This window comes from Rattus norvegicus, chromosome 13, assembly GCF_021556685.1.
Source record: "Rattus norvegicus strain SHRSP/BbbUtx chromosome 13, alternate assembly SHRSP_T2T, whole genome shotgun sequence".
In the NCBI taxonomy this organism is placed as follows: domain Eukaryota; kingdom Metazoa; phylum Chordata; class Mammalia; order Rodentia; family Muridae; genus Rattus; species Rattus norvegicus.
Window position 1 is genome coordinate 57,911,528 of NC_141546.1, and position 12,454 is coordinate 57,923,981.

The 12,454-nt window shown below is 35.1% G+C and overlaps 1 protein-coding gene across 1 annotated transcript in view; it reads right to left on the reverse strand.

Moving 5' to 3' along the window:
- The window catches only part of Cdc73 (cell division cycle 73), a 92,423-nt gene that overhangs the window by 41,748 nt on the left and 38,221 nt on the right, over positions 1 to 12,454 (reverse strand).

Sequence of the window (12,454 nt, forward strand, 5' to 3'; positions counted from 1 at the left end):
AACATTTGGTCCCCCAGTTGTTTTTTTCTTCCCCTTTGCAAATATTGGTGAGTGGCAACTTGGAAAACCCTGTGCACTGCTGTTTTAGGCCCTGGGTTACATCTGTTAACAGTAGGCGAGTGACAATTAGAAATTTCACAACTGATAATTGTAGCAGACAAATATGGAAGTGCATATATTTACCGACTGAACCAGTTCTCGGGGTCAAAACCAACTCACCTGATTAAGACTAGCAGGGAGTGGTGGCACACACCTTTAAGCCCAGGCAGAAGCAGGTGTTCCATCCAGCCTGGACTGCATAGCAAGTTCAAGGACAGCCAGGGCAGCATTATAGAGAGATTATGTCTCAAGAACAAACAAACTGAAGACACTACCGTGCTTTTTTTCTAGGTACCCATATAATGGAAAAGAGAAGTGACTCACACAAGTTGTCCTCTGACCACACAAATGTGCATCGTGGAACTTATATACACACACACACACACACACACACACACACACACACACACAAGTGAATGAAAAGTGAATGAAATACAAACAAAGTTTAAAGGAAAAAAATAGATCCCAGATGATATGAAGTTCAGTATTAATTACTCAAGCACCTACTCTCTTAGAATTTTTAATGACTACTTTATTAATTCATGACATTGTAGTCAGAGAATCCAAAATGAAGAGGAATGTAAGAGTTATTTATAACTAAGCAAAACTAATTTTTATCAAAATTAAAAGGCAAGCGGGGTATGGTGAAGTCTGCCTATATATACTATACTTTTGCTACTTGATTAAGATGACGTACAGGTTAACTACTTGAGCCCAGCAGTTCCAGATTTGCCAAAGGAAAATAGTGCTATTTCAAAAAGAAGACAAAATAAATAAATAAAAGGCAAACTTTAGAAATAAGTGAAACATGGCCTTATTAAACTCCCCTATCAATTAATCAGGATACGAAAATATATTTTCAATGGTATACAGGTCATATTCTACAACCACACAGAAGACTCATGATCTAAATGAAAGCTGGCTATTTTTTTATTCATGTTTTTGCCTATTTCAAGTCAGTGAGTATCATTTAGGCTTATACTGTATCTTTTCTTAAAGGTTTACTTCTTAGACTTTATGAGTATTTTGTCTGCATGCACATATATGTGCGCCATGTGCATGCCTGATGCCACAGATCCCCTAGAACTGGAGGTAGAGAGTTGTGAGCTTCCGTGTGGTGCTGGTGTTGAACCTACGTCCTCCAGAGGAGCGGCCAGAGCTCTTCACGGAGTCAGTGTGCTTGCAAGAAGGAAGCACAGGAGACACGGACTTAGGGGCACAAGCCCTCCTTTTTAGCATCAGAGGAACTCGTTTGTCTATGATACAGAGAATTTAAGTGAATATTTCGATTTCAGGATTATATCAGAAACAGCAAATATTATATCTAACATTTCAAAAGAAACTTCTGTCTACCGAAATACTGAAAGACAATAGAGCCTCAATGGTGTAAAACATTTTAAATTACTTTTAATTAAGACATTTGGGAGACAAAGGTGGGCAGGCAGATCTCTAGGTGTTCAAGGCCAGACTGGTCTACACAGGATGCTCCACGATAGCTAGAGCTATGGAACAGACAGACTCTGTCTCAAAAAACAATTTTTTAATTAAATTATTTATTCTATGTGTGCTTATATGTGTTTAGACACATGCCACAGCAAGTAAAGGAGAGCTTGTAGGAGCTGGGGTTTTTCCTACAACCATGTAATTTCCAAAACAGAACTCAGGCCATCAGGCTTATCGTCATCCCAGTGAAAACTTCCAATGCTCAGGTTAAAGTTTCTACATACCACTGCCTTAAAAAGCAACAACTTATCTTTGCAGAAATGGTAAATTATTCCTGATCTGGAGTAGAAAATATATCAGTAGGCTAGAAATCAAGGGAAGAAGAAATGAAGTAAAGTCAAAATAGTTTAGGTCTCAACTTCAAGAGGTGCCCTATTGACCTAAGATGAGATATCTGGGTAACTACTTAATGACTAATGTGTAAGTTTATCTCATTACAGTAAGAGATATACTATAAATGTATTATAACATTGTGTTTAATAGACAATAAAAATAAAATTTATTTTAAAATAAAATGGGTTTCAGCAACAAATTAATAAAACTCAGAAACATGTACAACTCTGAGATCAAAATGACTGTCAATAAGAATTCTGTCCATACAATACAAAGAAATCAACAATGGATTCAAAAAAATAACAAAGAAAAAGAAGAATGAAACAGTTAATACTTTGGTTAAAACTATAACTAAGCCAAAAATTAAAAATATAAAATATGTACACAAATATGTATGTGTGTATATATACATTTATGTATGTGTGTATGTATTCAGTTCCTGCAAACAAATCCTTAAGACTATTACAGTTTATGTATTTTCAGCCACTATATTCTTTAATTGTATCAATATCTCCAAGTTTCTGGTTTGCTTACTTCTTGATGGTAGCCAAAATTAGCTGATGAAAGACACAGTACTAGAGACTTTACAGTAATAAAACCATTTCTAATATCTGTGGGGTTTCACAAAATCTAAGACCATGCCCACAGCTGCTCTACCACATGAACAAATTGGAGTAAAAAAGAATTCAAGAACAGTTTGTCTGTTAAAGACCAGAAGTTGAAATAGGCAGAGGGGCTCGTGACTTTAACCCCAACATCAGGAGGCAGAAGAGGCAGAACTATGAAATCAAAGCTGGCCTGAGTTGATAGCAAGGTATTAGATGGGAAAATAAATAAGTAGATAAATAAATAAAAATAAAATGCAAAACTAAACATTGTCTAGCATTTTTATCTTTAGCCGAACCTCAAAATAACTAAGTTTTATTACTCTTTGCAATTTAACAGAGCTAAGATGTTGAAATAAGGATATCTTTTTGAGGCAGAACCAACAGAACTCTAATGATACAACGTAAAATGTGTGAGGTTAGAAATTAATGAGCAGCTCTTACTGTCTTGCTCTTGCTCTCTTGTCTTCCCCTCTTCCTTCTCTATCCCTTCTCTCCCCATTCCCTCCCTCCTATTTCTCCACCTGTTCATGGTTGGCTTCTACTCCTCTACCCTCTATACTCTTCTCTCTCTCTCTCTCTCTCTCTCTCTCTCTCTCTCTCTCTCTCTCTCTCTCTCTCTCTCTCTCTCTCTGCCTCTACTCCCTTTCCAACTTCCCTTCCCATGCCCTAAATAAACTGTATGCTATAAAAAAAAAAAAGAAAGAAAGAAAGAAATTAATGAGCAAAGAGGAATGATCTAGCATTTACTCCACTTTTTCTTAAAGTTTGGTCTTTCAAGTTTTTGTTTAAAACTTTTCATTATCAGAGATCTGTTCATCCCTATACAACATTAAAAAAAACTAAAGTGTGCACAGATATGAACAGACAGACAGACAGACAGACAGACACACAGACACACACACACACACACACACACACACACACACACAAACACGCAGCTATCAGTGCAAACAGCAATTACTACACACTGAAAAGGGGACCAGTAAATTTACTTTCTACAAAAATAAAATTCTTGAAGTTCAAAGTAAAATCTTAAAGTTAATTGAGTGTCTATAACTATATGAACACTTAGTAATATATTTAAGCCCCTTTTCTAGTCTCTTATTCTCAAAGTTGTCATGCAGCTCAGGCTGCCTCGTGTGTGCTAGGGTTAAGGTGTGTGCCACTAAAACCATGAGTGCTTTCTCAACACTCTCGATACATAGCTACTGACCACATGGAAAGACCAGAAATTACCCTTACTAATAACTTCTGTTGTTATGGTCACATGCCAACAACTTTGATCACTAATTAAAACCATCCATTTTTCTTCATCTGACCCATCTAGTACACACATCTCTAAAAGAAAGTCAGCAATGATAACACTTCTGAAAGAGCAGCTAAAACAATATGTGGCTTAGGAAATTACTTTTTCTACAGACTTCATAACTTTCTTGATGAAAAAACTTAAGTTACAGAGACAAAATTCAATGTAAAGTTCATACTATGCAAAAAGATAACTTGCATATTTCCGTGGACAAGAACTAATATAACGTATACAAGAGACCAATACAAACAGTATGGTGACCGGGGTTTTAGAACAGAAATCCCAGGTAAAGCAACCACAAGCTACACCTACTTCTCTGTTCTGGTAAACTTAATGAGTACTGGGAATACCAACAGAGAAAGAAATCCACCTCAAATTTGGGTCTCAGAGTTCTGATATAGCTGTATATACCGGAATAAAGGAAGACTTAGGGGGCTGGGGATTTAGCTCAGTGGTAGAGCGCTTACCTAGGAAGCGCAAGGCCCTGGGTTCGGTCCCCAGCTCCGAAAAAAAGAACAACAAAAAAAAAAAAAAAAAAAAAAAGGAAGACTTAGGGAAGCTTAAGAGATATACATATAATGATAAGGGTTATATCAACTCCTACCACACAAGAAGCTATTAATCTATTAATAGTCACTGTCACTCCCAACCAGACAAATCCGGTTCCTAGAAGACATTCTGTTCCAGGGTGTATACAGTCTTCCCATCACAGATCCTGCTCTCATCCTGAAAACAGTCTGTTTCACGTTTCCACCTTGTTCTTCAAAGTCGTTGAAGGTTTATGAACAATTCATCCTTGCACCTGAGATATCACTTGCGTAGAAACAGACACTTCTCGAATCATTAATGTGCCTACTTGCCAGTAAACAGGTGACACAAAATAAAGGAGACAAATGAAAAGGGATACAGAAACACCAGGCTTTCATCTTGTTTTAGTTAGCACGCTGGAGTAAGGAAGGAGTGAAGGCTTCTGGTGCCTGTCACAGAATGCATTTCTTGTACAGGAAAAACATATTAGTGTACTTAACTGAAGTATGAGGCAACCTCTACCACACTTATATCAGCATTATTTTTATGTATGTGGGAAAAAAAGAAGAAGAGAGGTAGGAGGAAGAGAAGTCACATTACATTACTAAGAATAGTTCATTAAATGAAATTTGTGAAATACCACCAGATGAGAGTAAAATGTGAACAAAACTTTGTCTAATTCAATTGTTCTTAGGAATAATCTTTCAAACACTACCATTATTTTATGGTAAAGCTTCACATCTTTCAAATAAACATTTCGAGTTTAAATATTTTTTTATCCTTTTTTGGGGGGCTTTTTGATGATTTTTTTTTAAATTTTTTATTACTTATTTTATTTACATTTCAAATGTTATCCCCCTTCCTGGTTTCCCCTCTGAAAAACCCCTAACCAGATCCGTCTCTCCCTGCACTTCTATAAGGGTGTTCCCCCACCTACCCACCCAATCCGCACTCACAGCCCTAGCATTCTCCTATGCTGGGGCATGGAGCCTTCACAGGACCAAGGTTTAAATATTTTTAATGCTGCTATCATGAAGCTGTGTAGTAGGTGTACTCTGTGATACTTTTAGTAATATTCAATTTATAATTTATATATGGCTTTTATATTCATTCTGAGTACATTGTGAGTCTTTTATACCATGATATAAAAACAAATTGCAGTGCTTTGTACCACTGAAATTGAGTTAAAGAAGGCAGTACTTAAGCTAACCCATTCACTTATCAAGCTGGTATGTATGAAGGATCAAAACATGGAATCCAGAAAAAGATTCCTGCCTCTCTCTGTCCTTAGAAATTAACACAATTTAATGTGACTAACACAAAGATTAAAGCAAAAATGTTCTACAACTTCTATCCTCTCTTCTGGTTAAGTCACACCTTTGGGTATCTACATTATAAATTTTAGTTACCTAAGGAACAGTTCTTAAACAGATGAAGCAGAATATGAAAACATATTAGTGCTTGAACTAAATTATCTATGCATCTAAGGGAGAAATACATTCTATCTGGAGAGACATCAGAGAGAAGGAAAAGGAACAATGGTAAATGCTGAGGAAGCCATTCAAATGGTTAATTAAAGGAAATGACACCACAAAGTACTGGTTACTTAAAAAACTGAGTAATTTTATGTATCATAGGTATCTCCAAATTTGACATAATTATTTGAAGATCATCTTTTGCAGTGTAATGCAGCTAAAGAAAAGGTATTGCTCGTTTAGCTTTCTGGGGATGCTCTGTCTCTGCGGTGCTAAGGTTTGAACCCAGAGCCTCGGATGCTAAGCAATCACTGTATGAACTACTCCACCCTCACGTTATAGAGCTATGAGTCTCCTTTTAGCTTCAGAAGAGATGAATAGGGCCTCATTGTGTGGCTCAACTGGCCTCAAACTCATGGTCCTTCCTCAGGTTCCTATGTGTTGAGGTTACAAGCAGGAACCAGTACACTCAGTCTAAAGTTAAGTTCTTCAAGTTTCTTCTGTTAATGCCACAGTAATTCTTATATTGTATCACAGTTTATGATACATTATAATGTATTCACAGATTTATTATCAGAATGATGGGTCTCTCTGTCACTCTATCTAACCCCCAAGGACACTACATAATATTTTGTATAGCTTTATAGGACACATTGTTGAAATCATAAGATCACATCAAAAGTTGAATTAGGGAGGTTTTGTTTAATAACAATAACAGAAGATAAAAATTAGTGAGTTCTAAGATCAAAGACTGGCTTAACTTTAGTTCTAAAACTTAATTAAATATATCCAAAAATTAACTCCAGAATACTCGCAACAAAAATGACCATAATAACAGAAACATAAGCGAAAGAACAGAACCATCTATCTAAAAGTATCAAATTTGGAAAAGTGATTACAGGATCAATGATTTCCAGAATTTACTATTTGTAGATGACAACAAAAGATAAGATTAATTTATCATAATCTGTAAGAAGTTAAAATGGCCTTCTTCAAGCTATGTTTTTATTTCATCTTACATACTACTGGAGAAATCTAAATGCAAAGACCAAGTTATCTCAGGACCACTATAATATCAGCTCAACTATAAAAATATCCAGTTCTATAAAAATCCTTTTCCAACTAAAGCAAAAAGATCTTAAATAGTTTCCATTTACAAATATTTCAAATAAATTTCTTCGATCTGTCCACAAAAAAAAAAAAACCCCAAGCAGTATTCCAAACTTCCAAGAATTTAGCTTCTAATTGTAAGATCTGTCCAGAACAGAAGCACTAAGAATTTTAAACCAGATAGTTAAAATAAACATGAGAGCAGTCACTCACAGAGGAACATGAGAAGCAGGAAAGACAAGAAGAACAACACTAAAAGAAACATCCACCAAGAAAAAGACCTGGAAAAGAAACCAAAACTTAGAATTAAAGATAAAATGTAGTTGGGTAAGATGGGGGAGGGGAGAAGGAAAAGATGAATTAAGCACACAACCCAATGAGTACTAAGACAAAATATTAATAAAATAATTTGAAGGCAAGACTTATACAAAAGACAAAATTTATTGAAGATTTAAATTAATTTACAAACACTAGAAAACTGATACAGCATACTAAAACTCAGCCAACAGCCATCAAAATATCAAAATCTATCTAACAGTCTTATAAAGCACATCATTAAATATACTAAATTTTGTCACATGAACAAAATGGTTCAGATCTTCAATCATGAAATAGAAATACTAAGCATTAATATCTATTCTCCTAAATAGTAAAGAAGTTCCATGTTGTTTAAAATAAAGAAGTAACCTAAATGTAGACTTATGGATTAGAATTTAACACTGATATGTATTTAATATTTGTATCAAATTTACTCAAAGTAAATAATTAAAGCTGTGTCAATGCCAAGAAATAGAAAACAAAATTAAAAGTTTGGTGATAATATGATAAAAAGAGAACATTATAAGGAAATACTGTTGATGCCAAGTGCTTGCTCACAGGAGCCTGATACAGCTGTCTCCAGAGAGGCTCTGCCAGATCCTGACCAATACAGATGGGGATGCTCAAAGCCATCCATAGAAACCCCAATGGAAAAGTTAGGGGAAGGACTGAACAAGTGGAGGGGCCCTATCTGGCATCAACGGGAGGGGAGGCCCTTGGTCCTGTGAAGGCTTGATGCCCTGGTAAAGAGGAAGGCTAGGGAGGGGAGACTGGAATGGATGGGGGGGAGGGCACCCTCAAAGAAGCAGGGGAAGTGGGGGGGATGGGGATTTGCAGAGGGGAAACCAGGAAAAGGGATAACATTTGAAATGTAAATAAATAAAATATCCAAGTGAAAAAAAAAGTATGTTAATCCCATAGGAAAAAAAAATAAACTCTTATCAATCAAAAAAAATTATAAGAAAACTAAAGACTATTTTTGTGAAATCCCTGGAAATCATATGTAGCTGTAGCATGTATGGGTTTGATTGAATGTATATGTGGCCCATACACATACCTGGTAGCTAGAGAGGCCAAAAGTAAACATTGGATATCCTGGAACTAGAGTTATAGAAGATTGCGAGCCATCACGTGGATGTTCATAAATGTACCCAGGTCCTCTGTAAGAGCATCAAGCACTCTTAAAGGCTGAACCATCTCTCTAGCCCCTAGATTAATTTTAAAGGATATGCTGTACTGTTAGTGACATCTCTAAAATTTAGAGGTACTTTTGAGTAAAGAAATATTTACTACTGAATTTGATTAAGCAATCTTATTAGTAAACGAACAAATGGGTTTTCAATAAAACCCAGAAGATATATAATCTAAAAGACATTATAAAACTTTTATATGCACTGAAATTGCCTGATACTTGTAACTATAGTCTACTCTAGTCCATTCCCTTTAAGTATATTACTACCTAAATGCTGATCATGTTAAAAAAATATGCAATGACACATCTGATTTTAAACTCTCTACCTAAAGAAGGTATTCATAAAATGAAATTAGTACCCACTTACAATGTATGTGTTCACTCTAAATAACAGTCAATCAGAAAAAAGAACAAGTTATGCACTAGAAGTAGAAATTTACAGTATTGTGTATGCATGAGAAAACAAATTTTGCAATAAGTAAAATTAAATTCTGCCCTACAATCCAACAACCCTGAGGAGGACAATACAGTTCCCAAGGTATTCATGTATACATTTGAACCTCAAAACAAAACCCAAAGGAAGTTAACAGCCCTTTTTACATTAATAAAAACAAACACCAAAAAAACCCTAATGCTTAATATGCTCAAACAAACAGACCAATAAATCATAATAAAGTTCTTATCAAGATATGGGCCAAACCTACAGCCAGTGTCACAATATTTAAAAAAAAATAAAAAAGGCAAAATAAAGCAAAGGGAGAGAGATCTACAAAGCTCTTACTGCTAGAAAAAAACTGAGGAGAAACTGTTATGCAGAAGCATATTTTGAATACAAAAAATACTGTGCGTAAAACTTAGTGATGGCTTCTTAGCACAATCTGTCAAAATGCAAGTCTAATTTTAAAGTTCATGTATAAAATATTAGTGTGTTAATATTTAAGATTAAATATTAGTGGGTTAATATTCATGTAATAGCCAGGAAATTTATAAAGTTAACTTTTAAGAGCTTAAGAAATATGGGGATTTGAGGAATTTCTCAGAAGTTAAGATCCTGTACTGCTCTTATAGAGGATCTGGGTTCATTTCTTAACACCCACATGGTTGTTCACAACCATCTTGAAATATATAATCATGCTGTAAAAATTAATTCAAGTGTAATATCCACAAGTAATATAATAACAGATCAGTCTGAAAATATTTCTTATGTGGAAGTAATATTTCTACAACATATGAAAGTCCTAAATACTATAAATTTTTCAAGATATATATACATACATATGTATATATATGACAATTCTTTGTATACATCTAGGTCCTAACAGGTGAATACAAAAAGGTACCCTAAGTTATCAATTTATATGAAAACTCCTTTACAATTACCTTCTCTGCTACAGTATAAGCAGTCACGACTATTAAAAAAAAAATGCCTCATGGATTTAGGGGAAAAATGCATTCTCTTAATACTTAAATAAGCTACTCTTGGTAACACTAAATAAAAACTGTAATTGAACAAGTAATAGTAAATACATCAATAAAGCTATGTTCAATACTGTATGTAAGTCAAACTTGGAATGCTCAACATTATGCTCCTCAGCATACATACTACTCAACAGTTTCTTAAATCCTTAACAGAACTGTGATATCAATGCTATGACTTTACTACCGAATTAAAACAAAATGTTGTGGCTCAATGACAGGACTGACCGCAAAGCCTTACACTTTAGCGATCCCAAAGTACTTGGCTTCTCCTTAGCCACCTGGCACATGCTTTATTTAGATCAGGATTTAAAAGCAATTGGGGCTACCATGGTGTTAACACAGTTAGACAGAAGACTGCGGAGTCCTCTGACAATCTAAAAGAAACAAAGCAGACCCAGCTCAGACCACTGAGGCTATTCTCTCATGAGATTGTATACCTAGTATCATAAAAGAAAACTAATATATAGATTATTTATGACACTCTTAAAGTAAGAAGTAGAAGTTGGAAGTTATAACAGATTTCTCATAACATATATTTGGGGCAAATTTTAGATCAACAGAAAAAAATGCTTGGGCATATAGTTAACAAGATGTGTAGCAATGTGCTGGCATTTGAGAGCACAGGGCCACTCTAATTCTGAGAAGATACTCTACTACAGACAAATCACAAAACAATTAACTCAATCTTTTAAACCTTTCTGTTTTCCATGTTCTTCCTTTCATCACAGAGCTAGCTTTTAATCTTAATTTTTGTCCACTATGCTCAATTTATGTTTTCATGCTTTCCTCACACCTAATCAAATGAAGTTTCATCTTCAAGTTATTACCTCCTCAATATACCTCTACCCTCTTGTTCATTATAATTATATTTTCAAGTCACTCACTAACTCCTTTCCAAGAATCTAGCTCATCTCTTTTTGTCTCGGGATCTATCAGAGTGCATGATATATAGGAGGCATCCAAAAGGTTATTTAAGAAAAGAAGGAAGGAAGTCAGCCTGCCTAGTTCAAGTAACCCAAAAGGAAGAAGACTTTAACCTCTCTACATTGACTGGTCTGAGAACTAGACTCAAATCCAGAACATCACTGCTAGTATATACTACCGAAACACTGTAAGCAGAAAAGAACCAATTAGTCAACAAAGAATAATAAAGGTGATTTTATAAAAACACAGAAGCTATGTAGGTCTATAGGCTTTTAGGAATTACAACCTGGATGAGATACTGAATTTTAATGACCCTGAAAAAGTGGTACTATCATTCTACCTCCACTTTATATTTATTATCTGAAAATGGTTCACAATGTTTATTATAAGAACTACTTACTATTCCTTACTGGAGTTAATCCAAATAAATAGGTTAAAGAAAAGTTTTCAACTTTGTACAATATCATGGTGTAAAACGTTTTCTCAAGTATATGCAGAGTGCCTGCCACCTTGCTAGGACATGCCTTTTATCCTAACACCAGGGAGGCAGAAGCAGGGTCTCTGTGACTTTGAGGATACCCTCATCTACATTATCAAGCTCCAGGACATCCACAGCTGTGTAGAGATCCTGTTTCAAAGCAAACAAAAATGGAACAAATAGTTGTCAGAGTTTCTAACCTTTCTACATAACCTTAAATAGGCTAGACCAGAGGCAAAAAAGTGATTCAATATGAAATTTCCAAATTCCTATGAACAAGAATAAACTCTAAGTACACCTTATTTAAAAAAAGGAAGAAAGAAAAATGATCCTTACCGTATCTAATTACTATATAATAAAACCACGGGGCTTGTTTTCCTTGTTTGGGTTGACAGTGGTGCTGGAGCAGTAGTTTTACTACACAGCTCCAAAAGGCCTGGATATTGCTAGACAGACCAGGCTGATCACAAGTTTACAGTGATCCTCCTTGCTTCTGCATCCCAAGCATGAGGAATAGAGATATAGGCATTTTTTTCTAGTTGATAGGGGTCCATTCACAAACTATACTAAAAAAAGTGTATGAAACATAATAACTAAATATTATGTTTCAAATTTAAACTTCAAAGATTCTCCCTACTATTGTAACACAGCACTAATATGTGACTTTAGGAAGAATTTTCCTCAATACGCTTCTACTTTGAACCCATAATTTTAGGCTAGCTTTATGTAACTAAATTCTGTGTAGTATCACTTCTTTCTAAGAGTATTCCCATCAAAAGTGAATACAGAGAAACCACCAGTGAACACTCTTTTCTTCCAATAATCACATGTTAAAAACATTTATGAATAAAGGTGCTATGTTAAGCATGTGTCCTTGTAGGAAGGTGGAATGACTTTTGAGTATTTGCCCAGGAGTAGTATAGTTGGGTCCTGAATAGAACTATTCCAAATTTTCTGAGAAACTTCCAGATTGACATCCAGCATGTTTGTACAAGATTTCAGTCCCACCAGAAATGGAGGACTGTTTCCCTTGCTCCATATCCTCACCAGTATGTGCTGTTGCTTTAGTTTTTATCTTTGACATTCTGATGCATAGAAGAT